Source organism: Lissotriton helveticus, chromosome 5_1 (assembly GCF_964261635.1).
Source record: "Lissotriton helveticus chromosome 5_1, aLisHel1.1, whole genome shotgun sequence".
NCBI classification, from domain to species: Eukaryota; Metazoa; Chordata; class Amphibia; order Caudata; family Salamandridae; genus Lissotriton; species Lissotriton helveticus.
This window is the reverse complement of record NC_136065.1, coordinates 462,522,685-462,549,373: the sequence shown is the minus strand read 5'-3', so window position 1 is coordinate 462,549,373 and position 26,689 is coordinate 462,522,685. Positions and strand designations below refer to the sequence as shown.

At 47.2% G+C, this 26,689-nt stretch overlaps 1 long non-coding RNA gene across 1 annotated transcript in view; it reads left to right on the top strand.

Annotated features, from left to right (window-relative positions):
- Positions 1-1,032: 1,032 nt before the first annotated feature.
- The window catches only part of LOC144754656 (uncharacterized), a 117,101-nt gene continuing 91,444 nt past the window's right edge, over positions 1,033-26,689 (top strand). The window contains exon 1 of the long non-coding RNA XR_013594754.1: positions 1,033-1,156. This is a non-coding gene — a long non-coding RNA (uncharacterized LOC144754656). The remainder of the gene's footprint in view (positions 1,157-26,689) is intronic.

Below are 26,689 nucleotides of genomic sequence, written 5' to 3'. Positions count from 1 at the left end.
GGTCCTCTGCAGGCTCTTCTGCTGACCCCAGTAAGATGTTCTGTTGTTAATATTAATAATTATACTTCCCTAACTTTTACAGCTCCTATTCATTACAAATTGTTTCCTAATTCTATTTTTTACAAAACAGTTTTTGATCTTCTTGTAGACTGTTTCTACATTCTTATCCTGCCTCTACCATCACTCTCTGTGCTACTACTATTTACATTATGAGTTGGTCTGTGTAGGTAGCTAATCTTGCCCAGTCTGCAAACGGTGTTAAACAAAACTCTGATCCGGCAATAGCTCTAGAGGCACTGAGTGCAGTCCTCTGGGTTGCCCTTGCTGTGTATTCCAGTCTTCTTAATGTTAGTGCTTTGACAATTTCCTACAACAAAATGTCGGTGTCCACCAAGAATAAGCTAGTAGTTGGCTTTTTGATTTGATAGTAGCACATACCATACCGCTAGTGTTTCAGAAGTTGAACCCCCAATCCCCTGACCGACTATCTAGTGTGTCTGACCAATGATTATACGACCCAGAAGAACAGAAGAAGACTACAGAGTCCCGACCTATCAGAATCACGGAAGCATGCTTGCAAAGTGCAGTAGTGCAACTGCAAACCCTTCCGCTCACTCACTCGTGAACCAAAACCACACAGTGTTTTTTAGTTTTAAAGTTTTATTTTCAAATAAGAGATAAAAAAACAATTTCTTTATTATTACTATGCGGGACTCGGGAGCCCTTACCTTGTTGGAACTTCAAGTCCTCCTGGTGGTGACGAGGAGTAGGTGGTTCTGTCTGTAATTAGAAAAATGTTGCACGTTAAAAAGAAAGCATTCATCAGTTGTGCCAAAAAGTGTTGCATGTTATGGCTAAGCATATAAGTTAACACCCTCCCCAAAACGTGACTTTTTTTCAGTCCCAATAAATAAAAATTGTTTAAGTATTAACATTTTCTCTTCCATTACGAGACGAAATAGGGGGTTGGTGTATGGCATCTACAAATATGACATGTTTTTTCTAGGCGTCATCACAACATCGGATGCGGTACTTCCCACCACCAGTGCCGGGGCCAGCAGCGCGGAGGGGTCCACTCCAGGGGCGGATGCGGCGGCGCCACAAGTGCCACCAGGAGGAGCTGCTGCGGGGGATGGCTCAGCAGCGGCGGACGGTGGTACGTTTTATACTCCTTACTTATTGACATTTTAGAGTAGGCTCGCAAAGGGGTGTATGATGTACTGTCAAGTAGACAGTACATTAGTAGAAGTACACTGTACTGTTATGAACAGTTACTAATTTAGAACTACATTTTTGCCAATCACGGAGAAGACAGTCACCCTTGACTTAGCCATAGCATTAGCGACTGTAGTTCTCGAGTAAGCAATGGCCCCCTCTATTTGACTTCAACTCAGCTGTGAAACTTTTATCGTGAAGCCAAGTCACATCAGATGAACTTGAGGGATGTGATGAACTAAAAGGGAAAGAAGGGTAATGTAATGTAAAAAAAAATTCTAAAGCGCACTAACACCAAGCGGTTTCATGGCGCTGATACAGAAGAACCGAGGGAACAGGAGAAGGGTGGTTATGCATATGCTTGAGAAAATAGAAGTGTTTTCAGAAGAGTTCTGAAGTGGGGATAGAGCTCGGTAGTTCTCAACTCCTTGGGGAGAGAATTCCAAAGGCGAGGGGCAAGGAAGGAGAACCTCAAACCGCCATGCCTTTTCCGTTTATAGGTGGGAATAGAGAGCAGGCGTTGATGGGAGGACCGAAGGTCCCGGAGAGGGACATAAGGCTTAATCCTATTGGAGATAAAGGCAGGACCTAGGCCCATAAGGGCCTTGAAGGTGGTACAGCCCAACTTAAATTCAACACGCTTGGCTGCTGGGAGCCAATGAAAGCTTTTCATCAGAGGTTTGAGGTGTTGAGACTTAGGTTGGTGGAAGATAAGCCTTGCTGCCTGGTTTTGAACTAACTGCAGGCGGTGGAGTTGATATGCTGGGATGCCAGCATAGAGGGCATTAGCATAATCAATGCGGGAGATGATCATGGCAAGGATAACAAGGATAAGAGCCTCTCTGGTTAGGAACCTGCAGATCTTTCGGATGCTTCGCAGATGGAAAAAACAAGAGGAGACGACCGCATTGATTTGTGGTTTCAGGGAAAGGTCGTTGCTGATGATGACGCCCAGGCTCTTAACGTGGTTGACTGGACGGGGAGGGGTTCCCAATAACTGAGGCCAGAAGCTGGGATTCCAGGGATTAAGAAGTCCCCCTGTGAGGACAAGCTCGGTCTTGTCCGGATTGAGCTTTAATTGACTGGAATACATCCAGTTACTGATGGCGATCATCGTGGATTGAAAGTTGCTAGTGGCAGTGGGGGAGGAATCTATATTAAATATTAACTGGAGGTCCTCCGCGTAGTTGAAAGCTCTAACCGGATAGTTCCTCAGAGACACCATCAGGGATTGCATGTACAAGTTGAAGAGGAGGGGTGATAGGGCCGAGCCCTGAGGGACCCCACAGGTCAGTGTTATGTTTTTTGCCACAAAATTGTCTAGTCTAACAGCCTGGGAAAGGCTGTGTAGAAAAGAAGTGATCCACTTCAGGGCTACACCCCCGATGCCAGCGTTTATGACACGGTCGATCAGGAGCCCATGATCGACCGTGTCAAATGCCGCCGATAGGTCTAGGAGCACCAGGGCCTGCTTGATGTTCTGGTCAGCCCCTCTTCTTAGTTCGTCCATGACCGCCAAGATAACTGATTCCGTAGAATGGGCAGGCCTGAACCCCGCTTGTTGGGGGTCAAGGAAGTTGGATTGTTCAATGAACGAACTAAGGTGAGTTGTGACATGTGCTTCCAGGATTTTACTGAGGTAAGGGAGTGAGGAAGGACGAGCGAGTCGTAACATTTATGACTGTAAAGAATGATACGTGTTTTTGAATGCATGCAGAGATGGCTGATAGGAAGGAATCAGATGCATGGCTGCTTGAAACAAGGATGGTTGGAGGAGAAAGAAAAGATGACTGCCTGTGTGGGTGAATCAGAAAATGCATGTGTGGTGTGCATTGGAATATATCATTTGGGTTAGAAAGTGAAATGCAAGTGAAGACGGTGGTTTACCAAATAAAATGAAAAGGGTGTTAGTTGGTTGTTGAGAAAAAGTAAAGTTAGTACAGTTGAGACATTAAGAACAATGATAGTTCTCTTCCAGGGGATCCTCATCAATAGTCATAAGCATTAGAATATTCCCGCCCATGCGCGGCACCCCGGAAACAATTTGATTTGATTTGTAGTTTTGTAAAGCGCTCGTGTGCCCATGGGCGTCTTGGCGCTCCAGAAAGAGATGGTGTCCTAGTGTCACGGGAGCTGGGTTTTAGCAAGGATTAAAGAGCCATGTCTTTACTGATTTTCTAAATGATATCAGGGAGGTACAGTTCTTGATCGCAAGGGGAAGGCGATTCCAATCTTTTGCTGCATGCAGTATGAAACTTCTGCCCCCCCATCTTGCCTTTTTGAACCTAGGAACTTGTAAAAGTTTTGCCTGGCTGGATCGTAGTTCTCTTGTTGGGGTGTATAGTTTTAGGTGGGTTCTGAGGAACAGAGGGCCCGTACCTTGGAGGGCCTTGTATGTTAAGCATAATGATTTGAATCTTATTCGTTTTGCCAGTGGGAGCCAGTGTAAGGTATCCTGATGGTGTGAAATGTGTTCTGTTCTGGGGACATTTAAGATTAATCGCGCTGCCGAGTTCTGCAGGCGTTGCAGTTTGTTTAAATGTTGTGCCTGCATCCCCGCATATAGTGCGTTCCCGTAGTCGAGTCTTGACAAGGCTAGGATGGTCACTACCGTTTTCCGGGAATCTAGAGGAATATATGGCACTAGTTTCCTAATCATTTTTAGGATGAACCACATATTGGATGCTAGTTTGCTGGTTTGGGCGTCAAAGGTGATCCTGTTGTCTAGCATGATGCCTACGTTTTTGACTTTAGTTACGGGTGACAGACAGTTGCCCAGATCCGCCGGCCACCAGTCTGGTGACCATATTCCTGCATTTGTTCCTAATATCATGACCTCGCTCTTGTCCCCATTCAATTTTAGGCAGTTCTGCTCCATCCACTGGCTTACCTGCCTCGGCAATAAACTGGGCAAGCTGTTTATTCCAAATCTTCTCAACCACCTTGGCGCCGAAGGGAATCCTGGCTATTGGCCTGTAATTTCCCGGTTCTTCTGGGTCTAGGTTAGATTTTTTTAACATGGGTAGGACTGATGTTAATTTCCAGGGGTCGGGATAGATACCTTGGTTCACTATGTGGCCCATGAGTTCTTCCAGTTTCTCGCTAAGCAGTTCTGGGAAGAGGTGGAACATTTTTGGTGGGCAGGGGTCTGACAATGCTCCGGAGTTCGTAGTCATGATTACTTGGAGGACCTGTTCTCTCTCAGGTGTGCGGAAGTTAAATGAAGGTTTGGGTGTTTTTCTAGGGACCGAGTTTTCAGTTTGGGTTGTAATATCTAAGGCTGGGGTCTGTGGATTGGTTGCATTAAAGGATTCATAAACCCTTGTCACTTTGTCGACAAAGAACTGCCCTAGAGTATTGCAGAACTCCGTACTAGCTGGTATATTCTTATTTGCATTTATTTTGGCTAATTTTTTCTTTACCGTGGAGAATAGTTCTCGACTAGAGTTTTTTGCCTCTTCTATTTTTATAGTAAAGTACTGACATTTTGCTGTAAATATCATTTTGTTGTAGACATTCAGGGAGGTTTTATATTTGGCTTTACTGTCTGAGTCGTAGCCTATTCTCCATGTCCTTTCTAGTTTTCTGCAGATTCGTTTCTGGGATCTTAGATTCTCAGAAAACCAGGGTTGAGAAGGTTGCTTCTTCTTGAATATCGTTTTTTTCAGTGGTGCAGCTATATTTACTGCTGATGTTATCCAGTTTGATATTTGGTCAGTTGCTTTGTTACTTTCTAGGTCCAGAATAGGTGCATTTGACGCAAGGTGTTCTCGTAATTTAGATTTATCTAATTTTGACCAGTCCAGATAGATGTTAGGTTTGTCATGGGACTGGGGAGGCATTGATTCCTCTATAAAGTCTGGGGTTATGGAGAAAATTATGACTTTGTGGTCTGACCATGGTACGGGGAGACAGTCTATTACTTTGACATCTTTATTGGATGTGAAAATGCCGTCTAAGGTGTGTCCTGCTATGTGCGTGTCCGTGTGCACTAATTGTGCGAGGGCCATGTTGTTCATTGCGTCGATCAATGCTACTGTTCCTGCATCATCCTTTTCCAAGTGGAAATTAAAATCCCCCAGAACTGTGAAGTCAGAGTGTTGTATACTGGACTCTAAGAAGGGGCTCAGTGTGACCATCAGATTGGTTTTGGTTTTCGGTGGTCTGTAAATCAGGAGGCCATTGAAGGTATAATTGTGTGTTATTTTGATATTGAAGGATAATGTTTCGCAGTCAGGTTTGCTCCCTAGTTCGGAGCCCTTCATCTGAAGTTCATTTCTGGCAATGATTGCTAAGCCCCCCCCTTGTTTCTTTTTTCTGTCAGCTCTGATTATTGTATATCCTTCCGGGATCGCCAATGACAGGTCTATATCTGAGGCTTCGTCAGCCCAGGTCTCAGTAATGAAGATTACATCCAGCTTTTTATCCTCAATGAGGTCTGCTGTTTCTGAGTTGTGTTTCACTAGTGATCGAGCATTAATGAGTCCGGCCCTGAAGATTTTTATTTCAGGTATGTCAGGAAGAATACGTGGCGTCATGCTTCTGCAGCGTGTGAACTCAAACTTGAGTTGGCAATGTGCGCAGTCTTTGGTTTCTGCTAGCGGGGAGATAGGGCTGCAGCGGAGTTTGGGTCTTAATAGGAGTAGTTCTTCTGCAGAGTAGAATGTTCTTCCTCTATGGGGGTTTATTTTGCCAGGGGTTGTGGCCCTTGGCCCTTGGCCCGGTCCCGGCGCGGACGGGCGCAGACGGGCGCAGACGGGCTTGCCTTTGGCGCGCCTTCGGCGCGCCCGCTGCGCGCGGCCTTGCCATGCACATAATATATATTGAGAGGCGGTGTCAGGGGTGTGTCTCGCTCAGCCCGGTCCGCCCTCCACTCAAACAGCCTCAGCTGCGGTGGACTGGGGTCGGAGGGGAGGCGTGCGGCGTGCGGCACAGCTAAGGTAAGGGCAGTGAAGCTTTCAAATCAGCTTACAGATAAAGTGCATATGTTACACAAAAAGTTTAAAAACACAGTTTAAAAACACGATCAACCACAAGGGTACAAACTCGCACCAGCGCGGACTTACATCTGTTTCTCTCGCGCCTGGGGAAGTGACTAGCCTTATGTAGTGGTTTCGAGGCGTGTCAGGGGTGTGTCTCGCTCAGCCCGGTCCGCCCTCCACTCAAACAGCCTCAGCTGCGGTGGACCGGGGTCGGAGGGGAGGCGTGCGGCGTGCGGCACAGCTAAGGTAAGGGCAGTGAAGCTTTCAAATCAGCTTACAGATAAAGTGCATATGTTACACAAAAAGTTTAAAAACACAGTTTAAAAACACGATCAACCACAAGGGTACAAACTCGCACCAGCGCGGACTTACATCTGTTTCTCTCGCGCCTGGGGAAGTGACTAGCCTTATGTAGTGGTTTCGAGGCGTGTCAGGGGTGTGTCTCGCTCAGCCCGGTCCGCCCTCCACTCAAACAGCCTCAGCTGCGGTGGACCGGGGTCGGAGGGGAGGCGTGCGGTGTGCGGCACAGCTAAGGTAAGGGCAGTGAAGCTTTCAAATCAGCTTACAGATAAAGTGCATATGTTACACAAAAAGTTTAAAAACACAGTTTAAAAACACGATCAACCACAAGGGTACAAACTCGCACCAGCGCGGACTTACATCTGTATATTATATGTGCCCCACATATATATACTTATATATATATACATATATATATTAAAAACAAATAAGCAATTGCAGCCAAATAAACAGAGCTGAATTATGCTGTAAAGAATTTCCACCATACATGAACATTTGCATTAGAAACATGAGAAACAACACCAAAGATTGTTTAGAAACTGTTTTAATGCTTAGAAAGCAGTAGAAATTCTTATAACTCACTGAAAGCATAGAAAGCTCCCAGGCTGCATTGCAAACACACAGTCTAAAAAGACTGAAAAGCTAACCTGTAGCTGCATGCAACAAAAAACTGACACCGTGCCTTTAAGGCACTCATGACCCCCAGTATCCCATAATGCCTCAGGGGTCACAGTTGGTTCAGTTGTTCTTTCCGGCTCCTTCAGGAAGGACCCTGGTAACACAGCTCCACTCATTTCTGGCTTTTCTGACAGAAATTTGCCTATATTTTCTATCCTTTGGACTTACTTTGACTTTTAACATCTTGTCAAGTAAGGTTTCTGTCTTTTTAGACATTTTTTGTGTGGCATTTTTCTTTTAAAATGCCCTCTCTTTTTGACAACTGTCCTTCTTGTGGCAACAAGAAGGCAAAATCAGACAGTCATGATGTCTGTATACTTTGCTTGCCTGATCATCATGATCCTAAAGACTGTCCACATTGCAAACGCCTGTTTGAGAGAACTCTCAAAGACAGAGAAAGAAACCGCATTTATGGACTGGCCCAAAGGTCCTCCAGAGGAAAATCTCCAGTGAAGAAGGGCACCAAGAGGGCCAGAAGTCCTTCTAAAGGCAAGTCTTCACACCCTTCAACTTCAACGTCGGGCTCGGCGCTGAAGAAAAATCTCTCTGGGAGTTTTCCAACTGAAAAACGATTGTCGACGGCGGGATCGCCGTCGAGAAGAAGATCAGGTTCGTCACCGACGTCGAGAATGCCAGCTCCGTCGACGAAATCCCCTCCGCCGTTGTCAACCAGGCGACGATCGGCGTTGAGGGAGGTCACGCCTCCACCGTCGTCAACAGGGCGGCATTCGGCGTCAAGACCAGTGACTCCTCCGCCGTCGTCAACCGGGCGGCGATCGGCGTCGAGGACCAAGACCCCTCCGCCGTCGTCAACCAGGCAACGATCGGCGTCGAGGACCAAGACCCCTCCGCCGTCGTCAACTCGGCGACGATCGGCGTCAAGGACCAAGACCACCCCGCCGTCGCCAACCCATCGACGATCGGCGTCGAGGGGCGGCACGCCTCCACCGTCGTCATCTCGACGTCGATCGGTGTCGAGAAGTGTGACTCCCCCGCCGACGTCAGGGCGACGTCTGGCGTGAAGGACCAAGACCCCTCCGCCGTCGACAACCAGGCGTCGATCGGCGTCGAGGAGGCGATCTCCGTCGAGGTCTCGTCGACGTTCGGGGTCGAGGATGTCCAGAGTTCCTCCGCCGTCGTCACATAGACGCTCGACGTCGAGAGACAAAGCTCCGTCGTCGGCAAGTCAGCGCCGTTCGACGTCGAGAGACCTCCGTTCTTCGCATCACTCATCGACGATGAGGGAGAGATCGACGTCGAGACACTCGGCGATTCTTGTTACAGAATCGGCTTCACGTCACTAATCTTCTCAGTGTTCAGGTTCCTCCAGATCATCTAGTCCTGTCCGTAAATCTCCTCCACGCCGGTCAGAGGTTTCGGCTCATGGGGTGAGGCTATCCCCTAGATGGTATGCACCACTGCAGAATTGGAAGAAATCAGGGGCTACGGAACCCCTTCGGCAGTACGTCAGCCCGGAACATAGATCTCCGCTGCAAAGGCTGGTTGCAGAGGTAGACAGAGTCAGTCCTCCCAGGCAACAGGCAGCACGTTCACCTGAAAGGAGACCAGATAGAGCTCGTTCTCCAAGAAGAGAGGAACGTCAGAGAAGATCTCGTTCTCCAAGAAGAGAAGAACGTTCCAGAAGATCGCGCGAGAGGCGACGCAGTTACCATCGCAGGAGTAGAAGAACTCCTTCCACCTTTTCTACCTCCTCTTCCCGAACTTCCAGAAGAGATTACTCTCCTACTCTCACAGATAGCCCTATCTCCAGAGTCTCTCCAGTGGACAACATCAATACTTATCTAAATGTTCTGCAGAGAGAGGCTCAGAAATTAAATATTGAGATGGCTGTCCCACAAGTGACTACCACAGTAATTTTTGAGACATTACACCAAAAATCTTCTTCCCGTCCGTTACTTCCTTTAGTCCCGGGGCTCATGGAACCAGTCAAGAACGTTTTCCTCACCCCTGCGACCATCAGAGCAGTGCCGGCTCGTATACAAAAGAAATACAAGCCTGCTGACTCAGACCCAATCTTTGTCAAATCTGATCCACCGGCAGATTCTGTGATTGTGGCAGCAGCTCTGAAGACCCATGCAGTCGCTCCTTCATCTTCTGTCCCGCCAGATAAGGACAGTAAGACACAGGACTCATGGGGTCGCAAAGTTTGTAATGCTGCCGCTTCTTCCCTGAAGGTATCCAGTGCGTCCGCGCTGCTGGGAAGATATGACAGAGCCTTATGGGACTCGATGGAGCACTTCAAAGCCAAGCTCCCGAAGGAGGACCAAAAGGACTTTGAAGAGACACTAACGGAAGGCTGTCTGGTGGCTAATCAAATGATAAGCACCGCGGCGGACAGTGCAGTGTTGGCGGCACACTCTTATTCCCATGGAGTATGTGCCAGAAGGTCTTCATGGTTACGCTTGACAGGCCTGAAACCTGATGCTCAACAACGCATCTTGAATCTTCCTTTCTCTGGGTCCTCTCTCTTCGGGGAACACGCGGATGAGGAAATGACCCGGATGAAGACCGAACTGGACACGGTATAAGCGGTCGGTTTGGAGAAGAAGAAGGAATTCAAACGACGCTTCAAATCCAACAGGGGCAGAGGGGCTCAACAGAGGGTTCAAACCCCTCAGTGGTCCCAGAACAAAAATCAGGGAAAAACCCAATTTCGAGGAGGCAAATCCAACCGGGGTAGAGGAGGTCATCAGCAGTCCTCTTCTACACCGAGAGGAGGAAAAGCCTGAGCAGTGTCTTCCTCTGGCGCCGTTGCCCACTCCAGTGGGAGGAAGTGCTTCGCAACATCTGGCAGAGTGGGTCAGCATCACAAAAGATCGTTGGGTGCTGAATATACTGCGCAGTGGATATGCACTACGTTTCCGTGCGATCCCAAAGCCCATACCTCCAAAAAAATCTTGTCCGTACCAACTAAATCTTCTCCGAAGAGAGGTCAAGACTCTTCTTCAAAGAAGAGCCATCGAGGAAGTGCCTCCCTCTCAAACGGGAAAAGGAGTCTACTCCAGATACTTTCTTGTCCCCAAAAAAGATCAGGAGGACAAGTTCAGACCCATCTTGGACCTTCACCTTCTAAACAAGGTGGTGGTCAAAGAAAAGTTCCGCATGTTGGCTCTTCACCAAATATGTCCACATCTCCAAGTCGGAGATTGGATGTGTTCGGTGGATTTGCAAGATGCATACTTTCATATTCCAATCGCCCTTCGCCATCGGAAATACCTGAGATTTGTGGTAGGAAGCAAGCACTACCAGTACAAAGTGCTGCCCTTCGGGCTCAAGTCAGCAGCACGAGTCTTCACCAAATGCATGGCAGTGGTTGCGGCTTATCTACACAGGAATGGGCTCTTCGTCTATCCATACCTGGACGACTGGCTCCTGAAAGGCCCATCTCCCCGACAGGTACTCAGCGACTTTCAACTGTGCCTACGACAGTTACACAAGCTAGGCCTCCATGTGAACATGGAAAAATCTGTCCAACGACCGAGCCAGAGCATCCACTACCTGGGCGCAGTTCTGTACACAAGATTGGGAAAAGCGTTTCCTTCGGAGGAGAGACTATCATCTATGAAACAGAAGTGCAGGACTCTCCTCCAGTCTCGACATCCAACAGTCAGACAGGTAGCTTCCCTGCTGGGCTCCATGGCATCCTGTATTTTTCTGATTCCAAACGCCAGACTGAGAATGCGGCCTCTGCAGCAGGCTCTAGTGGACCAGTGGAACCAAACGACAGGGAATTGGGAGGATCGAATCAATTTGTCCCAGACAGCGAAGACTTCCATCCTATGGTGGACTCGCCCGCAGAATGTGTTGCTGGGAGTACCGTTTCACCAACCTCTTCCAACACTGGAGCTGGAGCTTCGGGCAGTTCATCTAGCTCTCAAGGCTTTTCTTCCAGCTATAAACACTGACTCAGTCCTAGTTCAGACGGACAATACCACCACCATGTTCTATCTGAACAAACAAGGAGGCACACGATCTCGCCCTCTCTACCTGGAGGCTCAGGCAATCTGGCACTGGCTTCTGGCTCGGGCCTATCAGTAGTGGCAGTACACCTTCCAGGCGAATTAAACACCAAGGCAGACTCACTCAGCAGGCACTTCGAAGATCAGCCAGACTGGGTGCTAAACGACGAAGTGGTAGAAGAACTTTTTCGTTGTTGGGGTCGTCCAACCATAGACTTGTTTGCAGACGATGAAAACGCAAAATGCCACGCCTTCGCGTCCAGATTCCATCGGCCAGGGACGCAGGGGAATGCTCTCCTGATGGATTGGTCAGGAACATTTGCTTACGCATTTCCTCCCCTGGCTCTGATTCCGAAGGTGGTGTCCAAGCTCCTCAGGCCAGACATGGAGATGATCTTGATAGCTCCGGATTGGCCACGGCAGTGGTGGTACCCGGACCTTCTGCATCTGTCTGTGTGTCCACACAGACGACTTCCTTGCAGACCAGACCTGTTGAGCAAGATGAACGGGAGGATACTACATCCCAACCTTCCATCACTGAACTTGACGGCATGGCTCCTGAAGTCCTGCAATATGGGCATCTGAACCTACCTCCTGAATGTATGCACATTTTAAAAGAAGCTAAGAGGCCTTCCACGAGAGCGTCATATGCGTTCAAGTGGAAGAGGTTTTTCATATGGTGTAAAGATCGTCACCTAGATCCTATTAAAGGGCAGGAAGAAGTCATCCTTCCATATCTCCTTTCCTTGGCTACTTCTGGGTTGAAATATGCTTCCATTAGAGTGCATCTGTCAGCCATAGTAGGGTACAGAAAATCATCTAACCAGATCTCTTTCTTTCAGGTTCCGGTGGTCAAGGACTTCCTCCAGGGGTTGAAAAAAGTCTATCCCCCTGTGCGAAATCCTTCTCCTCCTTGGGAATTGAACGTGGTTTTATCCAGGTTAATGTCACCTCCTTTCGAACCCATCCACAAGGCCTCTTTGCAACATCTCTCTTGGAAAGCAGCCTTTTTAGTGGCGATTACGTCAGCGCGCAGAGTAAGTGAGATACAAGCGCTCTGTACAAAGGAACCATATACTATTTTCCACCGCAATAGAGTAGTCCTGAGGGCTCATCCATCCTTCTTGCCTAAGGTGGTTTCTGATTTTCATATAAATCAGTACATTTCCCTCCCTTCGTTTTTTCCAAATCCTACAACCCCAGCCGAGCGGTCACTGCACTCCTTGGATCTTAAGAGAGTGCTCAAGTTTTATTTGGAAAAGACCAAGGGTATCAGGAAGACGGATCAGCTGTTTGTGAACTATGGTTCAATGAGAACAGGCTTTCCAGCGGCCAAGAGATCCATCTCCAGATGGATTGTCTCTTGCATTAAATTGGCCTATCAGCTTGCAGGCAGGCCTTTATTGGTGTTACCCAAAGCGCATTCTACTAGAGGGAAAGCAGCCACAGTAGCTTTCTTACATGACGTTCCCATGTCAGAGATATGCAAGGCTGCACCCTGGAAATCAGTTCATACCTTTACGAGGCATTACAGCCTAGAATCTGATTCCAGGGCTGATACTCAAGTAGGACAAGCCTCCTTGAGGAATCTGTTTGGGTAACCCATGGCCTGCTCAGGCTTGTTGATGAGATTACTGTCTTGTTATTCCTTTGCCCGCAGTGATTAGGTGAGGCTCGCTATTCTATTCTAATGCTTATGACTATTGATGAGGATCCCCTGGAAGAGAAGGATTAGTTACTTACCTGTAATCCTAGTTCTGTTCCAGGGGTATCCTCATCAAAGTCATAAACATCCCTCTCGCCTCCCCGGGCAAAGGACATTCGTTAATAAGGAGATATTGTTAACCTATTTGTTACTTGGTTTTTTCAGTCTCCGAAAAGAACAACTGACCCAACTGTCACCCCTGAGGCATGATGGGAAACTGGGGTCATGAGTGCCTTAAAGGCACGGTGTCAGTTTTTTGTTGCATGCAGCTACAAGTTAGCTTTTCAGTCTTTTTAGACTGTGTGATTGCAATGCAGCCTGGGAGCTTTCTATGCTTTCAGTGAGTTATAAGAATTTCTACTGCTTTCTAAGCATTAAAACAGTTTCTAAACAATCTTTGGTGTTGTTTCTCATGTTTCTAATGCAAATGTTCATGTATGGTGGAAATTCTTTACAGCATAATTCAGCTCTACTGTTTATTTGGCTGCAATTGCTTATTTATATATATATATATATGTATATATATATATATATATATATATATATATATATATATATATATATATATATATATATATATGAGTATATTTATGTGGGGCACATATAATATATTATTTTCGGGGTCCCGCGCATGGGCGGTAATATTCTAATGCTTATGACTTTGATGAGGATACCCCTGGAAGAGAACTAGGATTACAGGTAAGTAACTAATCCACGTTTACTTTGGAAGCATGGATGGTATCTTCTTCCTCATAGATAGCAGAGGTGTATGTAGAGCAGACACTAAGTGGATGAAGAGTGTTACTTTGTTTGAACAGCATGTCCGTGCCAGAGTAGCAAAGCAGAGGAAATCCAAATACTAGAAGTTGTGATTGTTCAGAAATTCTCCCTTGACTAACAGTACAGTAGTTTACTTTGCAAGCAGAGCATATATTGTGTATGTATTGTATAGTTGCCATTATATCAAGTCAAGTCCCTTCCTCCGGCAATTATGGGTACCACACTCACTCCCTATGTTAATAATTTTCTTTCAGCTGTGCTAATCATGGGTGGACTATCGCTGTTCACTCAATCTATCACAACAAAGCACCTAAAGTCATCCATCATATAAGCAAAGATCATGTGATCGGCTGGATACATGATCAGAAATGAATAATCTTTATATTCCTTTTGTAGTACTGAAGGCCCGGGGGGGGGGGGGCAGTGCGAAATATAAAGTACATTGAGCAGTAGCCCTTGATGTAACCGAGTATGGCCAGTGCCACCCCTATAGAAAAGTAAGAGCTTCCCTATCCCCACCTGCATGTACTGTTTAAAGTAATGCGAGTCTGCGTCATGATGGCTTGTGTCTGTTTTTCTTGGGTGCAAGCTGACTGAGCTGGCATTATGCCGGCTACCACAACGTACAAGTAATTTCTTTCGCAAAACTAGAGAAAAAAAAGAAGACTGGTGTACTCTCTTACTCTCTGACTATGTAGTGAGTCCATAGTGCTGCTAGTAGAATTGCTGAAACTCCCACTAATGTTACAGGCCTACAAAGACGGCGGAAAGATACATGTCAAAATGTTATACTGTGCTTGCAAGTTGCTAGTGTTACTGTGAGACAACTTTCTGTTGAATTATTTTGTGTTATTGTTAAAGAGTATTGGTTACAGTATTTTTCTTTTTTCTTCATATAGGTGCTCCAGAAAAAGCTCACCAGAAAGGAGATGGCTGTCCGGGCCAGGGCCCGGAAGCTGGAGGCCATTTGTGCAGAATATCGCCGGCTGTGGGCTTGGGAACAGGAGGAGGAGGCGGCAACAGCTGCATCCTCCTCCAGTGCCCCCGGGTCCACCAGGCGGCAGCCTCCAGTATGGCGCCGTGGTCCGACAGCCTCCCACCGCCGCTCAGCTGCAACAAAACCAGCAGCTGCCTCCCCCAGAGCCTGGATGGCAAGCCTGCTCCGGCTACGCCGCCGAGTGAACTACCTGGAGCGCACGGTGGAGAAGCAGAAGCACCAGCTCCAGGACCTCCGCAGAGAGCTGCGGGACAACCTGTCTACAGGACACCGCCGGAAGTGACTGTGTCCCTTGCCCCTTTTTAAAGACTGTTGGGGGGGGCGGGGGATTTGGGAGTTGGGGATTCTAAGGGACTTTTTGCGGGACATTGAAATGAACATTTGTTGGGGTTAGGGAGGGGGTGGTTTGGGTCTATGGACTAGTTTATTTTTGTTAGGGTAAATATATAATTATTTATTTTACATACTTCAACATAGTATACGCGTTCATATTACTTTGTGGGGTGGTGGGCGGGGGTTACTGCACGTTTGGTTTCCTCAAACTTACCAGCATGAATTATCTAAAACGTCCAAAAATGTACAAAAGTGCCAGTAACAGAGTTAGTGACTTCAATTGGCCTACTAGTACTTTACTAGTACTACTGTCAGTCTCTCCTCTCCGCTGAGTCCTAGCCCATTATTCTACTTCCCCAAAATGCTTATCTTACCTGTGATTCGTGTTTGAGAATAGAGCTAGGCACAGCGCTGGCTGCATGGCAAATGGCGATTACGGTTGCCCATGAAATCCATTTAGGACAGAAATGCCATTGTTGTGGTGCTAGTAGGAGTGGTACCACACTAGCAGTAGGAGCATATGAAAAGGAAAAAAAAGAGACATTGAGTGGCCTTAGAGGAGTATTGGAAGGAACAGTATATTTGTAGCCTAAGCAATGCTGAATATAAGTATGGAAAAAAAAAATTGCATTTATAATTATGGCTACAACAAGAACAGTGACACAGCAGCGTAACAAGTCTTGACATGTAGGAGGATGATGTTGACGATGGATCCAATCGATGGTGGGCATGAAATACAGAATTTATTTGAAAATACTCATTGTTTTTTTTAAAGCAGAATTTCAATATCCTAGGATTCATCTAGCTGCCTTAAAATTGTTTTGAGGAGGTTGCTTGCACCTTATCCTCCCCAGCAACTGTGTGGAATTATTGCTGTCATTTAGTCACACCTCAATGAAAACCACACAGCCCGGGGGAAGAGGGTTAGGGTTTGAAAATTGGATGGGAATGGGGTTTTTTGGGAAAGTTTTGTGGAGAGAGGGAAACAAAACACAGCATGGACAAACAACAAATGAAGAAAAACAAATCTTTGGATATGAAGATATCCATAAATCTTTTAAGGGACATAAAGGAAGTGCATGCTTGAAGTTGTTTGCTAAATGGATGGTTCGGTTACTGAAAAGTAGTACTAACTACAACTTACTAAGTAGTACTAAACTATTAGGCAGTACCGGGCTGCTGTAATTACGCAATTTCACTCAGAGAGAGAATGACTTAGTAGTACATTACATTAGTTTTAAAAATAGCAAAGAAAGTTATGAAATAGCTGTAGGGATCAATTTGAAGCAGAGAGTCACACTCATAGAGGTTCACAACAATAAGTTATTTAAAAGATAAGGAGAAGTGAAGAGGGTACTGTAACTGTATGTTGTTGTTGTCCTGCTCAATTTGGGAAGTTGCATGCATCCAGCCATTCCTCTTATTCGCGGTACTCCTCCATTCCATCTGACGCTCCGTCTATCAATCTTGGTGACCAGACACACTGTCCACTGCCTGCCTGGCGGATGCGGAATTGCGGATTGATGTTGTTCCCATGGTACAAGGTAAAAGCCGGCCTGCAATTGTTGATGGAAAAACAGGAAGGGATATTAAAACAGCACTGAGAAAAAATATAAGGTACGTTGTGTAGTGCAAAAATAACACTTTCAGAGGCGACAGTATTACATACAGGCATCATTTCTAAAGTGCGTAATATGAGTCTCCTTTTCAAGGATAGTAATTGCACACAGCAGGCCAGGGCCATGCAGACGGTCAAGGCAGGCACCACTGAGTGAGCCACCCTGATAATGTAGCATACCTCTTTGACACAGACAGACATAGCATATGTAATTTTATGCAGCAAGCCACATAGCCACAATTTTACATGAACTGCTGTCTGGTCTCTGGCATACACTACACTGGCTCGACCACTCCCATACCACGACTAGACAGACATGTAGGTCTGCTGTGGTTGTTGTTGACTTGTTTACCTGTTGTTTGCCACTCACGAAACGGACATATTTCTTCCGTAAACCGACAAGGATGATGATCCATCCATCCCAGTGAGTGACTGTGTAAAGAATAAAGATAACATGTAACTTTAATCATCAAGACTCATCATCATCATGGTATGTTATTGGCAAACTCAATGTTGTCTACACACTGAGTCCAAGGACATTTTCCATATTGAAAAATGCAACGTAGTGGCTGGCCCCTGCAGTAGAAGTACAAATTGTATTATACAAGGTAACAGAGTACACTTGAGTTACATTTAGTGTGTAAAAGATTAAATAATAATAACAGAACACATCGATAGGATTCACTTCATGCACAACAAACAAACAACAATTGCTTTCATCAGAGCCAGACAGCCAGTGTTGTCCACCACTGCATGCCATCTCATCATTCATTACCTGTTCCACTTGTCATCATCTTATTCTTAAGTGAGGGGCCACAGGGCAGCCTCTCGTGTCAATTTCAGACAGTGCAGTCAGCATAGTGAGTCATTCCAGTCCCACTTCTTTTGAGGGGACTCCTGTACGGACTGAAGCAACAGTTTCTAGATTCTGGGTAATCCGGCCATCTGCCTTGAGGGAAATGGATAGGGGGAGTCTGGAGGAGGAGGATAGAGGAGCATGACTGAGTTGTGAACTTCAGGAATGCAGACAGCGGCACCTTCAAATGGTAAAATAGGACGAAGACAGTGCTGCTGATGGATTTGTTGTGATTAAAGTTTTGTTGTGCTAAAAGTTGCAAATCAAAGAAAGACACACAGAAATAAAAGTCAAAAAGGACTGAAGAAAACAGAAAGTAAGTTTTTCAAGCCTAGTTGTCAGGGAAGTAGAGCTCGTCCTGAAACTCTGTGAATTGAACATGGAGTAGGTCAGCTAACAGAGAAGAGCTTCCGTCACCTAAGTCGGTTTCCTCTTCTTCCTGCGTGGATTCACGTATTTTGTAATCTGGTGGTATGAAGTGCTGATTCATCTTGATCATTGTTAACCTCTCCACATTTTTGGGCGAGAGGCGGGACCTTTTTGAAGTGACAATGGCACAAGCAGCACTGAAAACTCGTTCCGAAGACACGCTTGCGAGTGGGCAAGAGAAATAATTTATAGCCAGCCTGCTGAGCAGTGGCCAGTGAGGCCTTTACCCAGACCAATACACCAATGGGTCACGATCAATGTAGACCTCTGTTGGATCATTCAGATAGGCCTGCACCATCCACTCAAGGGCCTCCTTGGGTGGTGCTCCACTTTGCGTACCATGTGTTTCCTTTGCGTCAACACTGGAGCGAGCAAACCCTTGCAGAGTTATCCAATCCGCTTCCGACAATATTATGGCTGGGCCTGGTGCAGGTGATGATGACGAGGATACTGTTGCTGCTGTCGGTAACGGCTGTGAGGGAAAGTGACTGCCTTTGGCCACAGAAGTGGACCTTGACGCCGGATGGCCTGCTGTTTCAGTAGTACTTGTGGTGTTTCCTTCAATTTCCTGCCGCTCTTATTTCGAACCGAGTGGCTGACACATCTAGCCAATGTTTGTACTTTGAAACATCTTCTTCATCAAAAGGAATGAATACTTTGCTGGTCAGTGCCTTTTTGTACCATGGATCCAGAATAGTGGCAAAAATGTAATGTTGTTCTGAATGTATTTTTTTATGCCTCATTGACAAGTAGGCGGCTTAATAAGCTCTCCGCCAAACCGATATGTTTGTGAACATCAGCTCGGAACGTTGAAGACACCGCCTTCAGTTGTTGCTCTAGCATGAACAACAATGGGATAGCTTTGCCCAAACTACAGTCCACCCTGCTGACTTCATGGTTGAAGACCTCAGAAGGACGAAGCATGTCTGTCAGGCTTTTAACTAGGTCCCATTCCTCCGGCTCTAGCCTCATGTCTTTCATAGCAGCAGACCGTATGGTAATGCTATTGACGTACTAATTGATTACCAAGTACTGCTCAAACAGACGTTCCAGCATGTAGAATGTTGAGTTCCAATGTGTTGCCACTTCCTGGATGAGTCGTTTGATTGGCACTCCACGGCCACGTTGAATGATCCTCATCTCCTTCCGGGCCTTAAAAGAATGGCTGAAATGTGTGCAGATTCTTCGGCAGGTGGTCAGTAACTTGCTGACTGTGTTTTCAAGAAATCTTGAACAATAATGTTAATGCAGTGCGCCAAACACGGCACTCGGAAGTAGCCCCAGTCATGCATGGCCGTAACTATATTACTGCCATTATCCGTGGAAACATAACCAATCATGCGACTTCTTGGCACCAGCCATTTAGAGACCTTACTCTTAAACTCATCCAAAATGTTTACTGCAGTATGAGATTTCTCCATGGCAAACATGGCTACTGTTGCATGTTTCCGAGTCGCTTAAAAAAATGTGGCAGGGTCAACACCTGTAGACATCTTTTCTCTAACCCCTGCAAAAGAGACCCAGTGTGCAGTGATGCACATGTAATCCACGGCTTGGCAACTGGTCCACATGTCTGTTGTCAGGTGGATAGTGTGAACAGCACTCTTCTGCAAAGCTGACCCAATCACTTCCAGCATATCTTCATGTAGTGCTGGAACCGCAACTCTCGCAAAATAGGACCGGCTAGGAACCTTCCATTTAGGGCAGACTGTTGCCACAAATTCTAGAGAACGCACCCATTCCACGAAAGAAAAAGGGAGAAGGTCCAGCGCTAGCATTTTAGCCAGCTTTGCGTTATACAGACGTGCCGTTGGGTGGTTGCGTTCAAATGGCGCCTTCGACCAAAACATGGTTTTAATGGTGGTCTGGACCGTTTTCATATGTGATGATGATGATCCAGACTTCTTCAACCCAGTTAGGCTCATTGATGTACTTTTTCACATTGGTGTATCTCCCAGACTCTTAGTGTGCCTCATACATACCACTGCAGTGCTGCTGCCAGGGGTACTGGGTGTACCAGTAAAAATGTCTGTCGCTTCTTCACTTCCACCCTGCACGATTAGCCCCGCGTCATCATCAGATGCAATATGAATGGATACATTTGAAGTTGTTGTACTTTTGGCTTCCCGGATCTTCCTTATGTGCGCCTCCCAAATTATAGTGTGGTGTTTTTGGAGATGACCTCTCTGGCCTCCGGTAGTATAGTTGGTACCAAGCTTACCCCGACTAACTACAGTTTTACAAATCGAACAAACGACCATGTTTTCCACCTTTTTGCTAACACTAAAGAAGTCCCAAACTGGGGACTGGAGATGTCTGCTGGTGTTGGAGGTGCTACTTTCAATGCCGGATGAAGTGGAGGATGAGTGTGGCTGAATTTGACTCTGTTGTGCACTTACAGCACCACTACTTGAGGTAATGGAGGTCGAGCTGGACGGAGGTCCCTGCTGGCCCTTCTGACGAGAAAATATAGAAGCTGTAGGTCGTGTTGGTGTAGTAGTTAACTGCATTGGTGGTGGTACCAGTGCCACGCCGCCCACATCACGCTCAGCAGCAATTCGGGATAGGGTAAAAATGTCTGTCTGCTGCATGCCCGCTGGGGCTGGAGTGACGACTGTGATGACTGGGTCGTCGTCAGACTGTTCATCAGCAGAAGAATACACCACTTCTTGTTCGTCGTCATCACCCATAAGTGGAAGCCTTGCGGGAATCTTCCTTTTAGGCTTAGCTACCTTTGTCGGCTCATGGCGTGCCTCCCTCTCAAACTGCATTGTTGGGTTCCAATCAACATCAAGATCATCAGAAGGAAGGGGGCTTGAAGAAGAACTTGTAGTAGCCCTCCTTGACCTTTTTCTTGCTGGGGATCTGGAAGACAATGGATCATCATCAGGAGGAGTGGCTTCCTCGGATGATACCTCCGCTTGAATCTCGATTTCCTGATGTGCCCCTACTTCTGGAGGAACAAGCATTGTGGGCAGTTGTGCCGCTCCATGCGCCTGTAGTTACGCCTCTCCATTCCCCTCTCCATGCGCCTCTCCTTGCGCCTCTCCTTGCACCTCTACTTGAGCCTCTAGTTGCGCCTCTCCTTGCGCCTCTCCTTGCGCATGTACTTGCGCTTGTACTAGTTGCACCTGTGGTTGTCGTTGCGGCTGTGGTTGTTGAACACTCATCAGATGAGTTACACCCTGCGTTGATTGGATGCTACTTTCTTTCGATGAGCCAACATCACTGGTCGATGGTGATTGACCAATTAAAGTGGCTGCCTCTGCAGCACTCATGGCCTTGGACCTAACTTGGTGTGGTGGCACTGAGCCCAATGAAGCGGAGGTGCTGCTCCCAGCTTGGTCCCCGGCGGACCCCGCTGCTGCAGGCGTAGTTTCCCCCCCCCAAAAAAGTGTCTGTAGGCACACCAGTCTCCTTGGTAAGTGGCACCACTTGCTTCTTCTGTTCCTTCTTACTGGCAGTGGCACTGGCAACTTTCTTGTTGGAGGAGCTACGGCCACCTTTCTTTGGGCCCATCTTCTTCAGATGTCAGAACAGCAGGCTGCAGTTGCACGAGTTGCAGAGTTGTCTGTGGCCACACGTGACCTCACTCGACGTTGTGCTGCACACACCACAGCAGGACTTCTTCCTGGCACTGATGATGAACGATGACTGATTTGTGGTTCTCTTGTGCACCTAAAAGCAAAGGAAGCCAGAGGAACATCAGTTAAATAAATGTTGCATATGTCGTGCTTCAATTAATATTTGCAACTAGGCATTTATTTTTACAACACACCCAAAAACGGAAAGACCCAAAATAAAAATTGCAATTCTAATCAAAAATGGATGTTTACATTAACAGAAGAGACACCCCACAGAAAGACTTGGCCCATGCACCACTGAGTACCCCTGGGAATAATGGATGAAAGCAAGGCAAACTGGGTGCAGGCCTGAGCACACTGCCTGGCTTCAAAATGGCCCCTTGAGCCTTGACCCCAACACAGGCCCAGGCCCTGCCTGTACCAGGCCTCAAAATGGCCCCCACCCACATGGCCAGGCCCCAACAACACCCCAAAAAGTCGAAAAACACACAAAAATCACCCCGATCCAATGCCATCCATTCCCTCAATGATGTTTAAATTCAAGAGACCCCACAGAAAGACTTGGTCCATGCACCACTGAGTACCCCTAGGCATTATGGATGAAAGCAAGGCAAACTGGGTGCAGGCCTGAGCACACTGCCTGGCTTCAAAATGGCCCCTTGACCCCCACCCACATGGCCAGGTACTGCCTGTACCAGGCCTCAAAATGGCCCCCACCCACAAGGCCAGGCCCCAACAACACACCAAAAAGTCAAAAAACACACAAAGATCACCCCAATCCAATGCCATCCATGCCCTCAATGATGTTTAAATTCAAGACACCCCACAGAAAGACTTTGCCCATGCACCACTGAGTACCCCTGGGCATAGGGGATGAAAGCACTGCAAACTGGGTGCAGGCCTGAGCACACTGCCTGGCTTCAAAATGGCCCCTTGAGCCTTGACCCCCACCACATGGCCAGGCCCTGCCTGGACCAGGCCTCAAAATGGCCTCCACCCACATGGCCAGGCCCCAACAACACCCCTAAAAGTCGAAAAACACATAAAAATCACCACAATCCAATGCCATCCATGCCCTCAATGATGTTTAAATTCAAGAGCCCCAACAGAAAGACTTGGTCCATGCACCACTGAGTACCCCTGGGCATAATGGATGAAAGCAAGGCAAACTGGGTGCAGGCCTGAGCACACTGCCTGGCTTCAAAATGGCCCCTTGACCCCCACCCACATGGCCAGGACCTGCATGTACCAGGCCTCAAAATGGGCCCCACCCCCATGGCCTGGCCCCAACAACCCACCAAAAGTCGAAAAGCACACAAAAATCACCACAATCCAATACCATCCATGCCCTCAATGATGTTTAAATTCAAGACACCCCACAGAAAGACTTGGTCCATGCACCACTCAGTACCCCTGGGCATACTGGCTAGTGTGGCTTTACAGGCACCCCAAAATTAAAACAAAATCCACATAGAACAGTGAGCTAAAATTCCATGACATAAATGAGATTTAAGTTCAACCAAACTCACAGAAACAGTTGTATCATGCACCAATGACTAACCCTGGGCCTACTGGAGACTGTGGCTGCCCAGAATATATATTTTTTTTAAGTTGGGAAAAAGTTTTAAAATTGTAGTTTCAGCAACTGCAATGCCTCAAACAAACAACACCAACTTACTTGTAAAATCTCAAATCCAAAAGTGATCCAAACTCCAAAGTCCAAAAAGTCCTCAAATACAAATATCCAGCAGCAGCCTCAAAAAGTAATCCTTCCAGCTCCAAATGAAAAGTGACCAGGACATGGACAAAGCACTGGGAGGAGCCTTCTGGACGGGAACAGGAAGTTGGAGACTCTGGGGCACTTCCTTCCTCCCCCCCCCAATGGACTCCTTGCACAAAAAAGTGCAGCCAAATGTCAATCTGAGGAGTTATTCTGATCAAAATGATAATTTTCAGAAGGTTTATGCTGCCTGCAGTGGATTTCTTATAAGGAATTGCAATTTTTGCAAGTTCGGGAAAGCGAGCTGTTCAAATCTCCCGCCGGAAGTCAGCTGCGCACCGCATCTACGTGTTCGCCATTGCTTACTCCCGCGATGCGTGATCACGGGCCCTTATGACGTACTCGCGTTGTCAAACTCTCGCTCTGCAAGTTGGCAGGCCGCGATGACGTACTCACGGTCGAAAAACTCTCGCGCGATCACGCAGCAAGATCCAAAATGGATCTCAGACTTCACTACACTGTCTAGCAACGAGTATGGGGGAACTGTCATGTTAAACGGGTGCAGGTCTCTTCTGTGGGCTCTCAACATCCAGCATTATTGGGGAGTGATCAGAAAAAGAGCGGGGTGGGTCAAGCAAGCCCGAATCTGAGGATACATGCATCTGGAAACAAACCAGTAGTCAATTCTGGCATGGAGGTCATGTGGAGCATGGTAGTGGGTCAAGCCTATCGCAATCGGTGACCAAGTCCCCCATACATCTACCATGTTTAACTGACTTTCTGCATCGATAATGGCTCTGGCCGCAGTCGTAGGGCTCAAGGCAGGGCCCCCAGAGTGGTCCAATGCTGGGTCTAGCACGCAATTAAGATCACCTCCCCATATTTGCGGTAAAGATGATAACCCTCCCAGGCGCCCAAACAATTTGGGATAGAACTGTGGATTGTCATAGTTAGGTCCATATATGTTAACTGCAATCAGGTCTACACCCCTCCCCCGACATCAAGAGATGACAAACCTACCCTCTGAGTCTGCCTCAAGTGCCTCCTGTTGTATACCCGGGTGACCCAGGTGAGTACACCCCTGGCATTTGTAGGGAACCCCACCTCGTGAAAGGCACCATGCAAGCGCCGACGCGTAAGCATCTTACTGTCTACGGGCAAATGAGACTCCTGTAATAAACCAATATCAATCTTGTGCCTTGTAAGATAAGCAAGCACCTTTCGCATTTTTCTAAAATCATTAAGGCCCCTGACGTTCAATGTCAGGAAGCGAACTCTATTGCCATGTGTCATTCCAAACTACGTTAACTAGCTTGGCCTGGGACCAAGGGATCAGTGGGCGCGCTCGACGACAAACATGGCTGAAAATGTATCACGAGCCAGGAGTTTCACCAATAGCTGTTCAACGAATGTCTCCATATTGCCCATAGCTGTAAATCCAATGATACGGATATTGCATCTCCTCGATCTAGCCTCCAAATCTTCTGCCTTGTCCTGCAGGGCGCTAAGGAGTTTCCCCATCTGTTTCTGGGTGTTACCTGTTTCCATCTGTGCTTCTTTAACTTCGGTCACTCGTCTCTCCGCCATATCAAGGAGCTCTGCATGTTTATCCAACCGTTTCGACATGCAGTCCATCCGGTAGGCCAGAGAGTCGATTTTGCCATCAATGGTAGACTGGCTTATCTGCATCGCCGCCAAGAGTTGGTTTATTCCCCTTCTGCCTCCTCCGCGGTATCATTCTGCTCTGCAGGAGCCTTTTTGGCGCTTATCTTCTTCTATCGTACCTTGCGCTGCTCGAACAGCAGCTTGGGTTGCGATTCATCCACCTTGCCCATGGTTTTTAGGAGCCCAAGATCCACCCCAATTGCCACAGGACTCCAAGCCACTTGTTTCCCAGCTTGCGTCCGCAAGGGGCCACAAATCGATCCTGGCCAGTGCTGCAAGCTCCAAAACGCTAATCCGGCCTCCAGCATCTCTCCGTCGACTCCCAGCTTATCAGCGGCAGCACGCTCAGTCAGGAACAGACCTCGCCACACCCTCTATGCCACTCCACTAGCACAGCCGCCGATCAGGATTAGTGCCTCCCATTGCTCTGCAAGCCAAGCACACTCCCGCCCCTAGTGAACGCAAGGTCTTGGCTCCGTGGATTCAATCCGCCGCTCGACAGCCAGGTAAGGCCTCACCACACAACATAGGCCGCACGTCAGAACCCAGCTCGGTCTGCGGGGAAACAGCTGTCACCAGGTTCAGAGTCCGCCCACCGGAGAAGGTGTTTGTATCACTCACCAGCAGAGGCTGAGGCAAGCCACAGGCCCAAGGCTGCATCTGTCTGCACCACCGCGCCTCCGCCAGAACCAGGCCGCAGGACTCGTGTTCGCAAGGCCCCACATGGCTGTGTTGCTTCTCCGTCCACCAGCAGCTCAGTCGGGCACAATAGGCACACTGCTGGGTAGTACTTCTCAAGTGCTCTTCAGGACGATAGCGGGCATATGTTTTGTTGCTTGGATGCTGTCGGATTCCTGACGGATAGTTAGATGGCTGACGGAGCCCTCCTAAGATGCGGCCATCTTGAGCTCGGATAAGCTTTCCCTATTTAACAGCAGTCTCAAAAATTTATCTAAAAAGCGTCCATATTAAGTTCACAGTGGCTCTTCTTCTGTTACAAACTCAGTCTCTGATTCACTCTCAAACTTGCACTACAAGTGATTCACTAATAAATAATCATCCAACAATGTTTAATCTGTTTAATGTTTAATCTTCTTCCTCTAATTCTTCCTCTAATTCTTCGGAAACTGTAGCTAAGTACACCCATTCAAGTGAGGCCTATTTTCGATCTTGAACTATATTTCTCATTGATCTCTTGACCTCTGGTGTTTCACTTGCACTGGTTTCAGAATCTATTTGTGTCTCTGGCTTTTATTCTGGTTCACAGTGTTTTCTTTTGCAAGTTCTCTTGCTTGGAATGTCTTCCTCACTCTTTCTCTTTCAACAATAGTCTTTGTCAGACGTTCTTTACTCTCCTGGGAATTTTAGCTTGAGCTCAGACTCCAACTGGAACTTGAACCTTGGTCAGCATTGTCTTTGTCTACCCTGTTAGCTGTGAACTTCTTCTCTCACTTCAGGGTCTCTGTAATTTTAAATTTCAACAGCAACTTTTCACCTCTTGGATCAGAGACTGTTTCACTGTAACATCTCTTCACTCTGATCTCTGCTTTGAATCTGGACTTCAGGAATTTCGGGTCTCCATCAGAGCTTTCACTAACCTGAAACTCCACCTCTTCAGTTTGATTTTGCTCATTATCTTCACTGGTTTAACAATTCTCAATTTCTTCACCTACAACTAGATTCACGTTGCAAACTTGTGCTTGACTGTGCACTTGACACTGTGTGCTCAGCTCTAGACCATTTGGTTCCTCAACTGCTTCAACTACTCTTACCATCTTTGTGTGAGCACACCAGTGCATTTGACAGCTGTGTTTGTTGTCAGGATTTTGAAATCCTGTATTGTCACA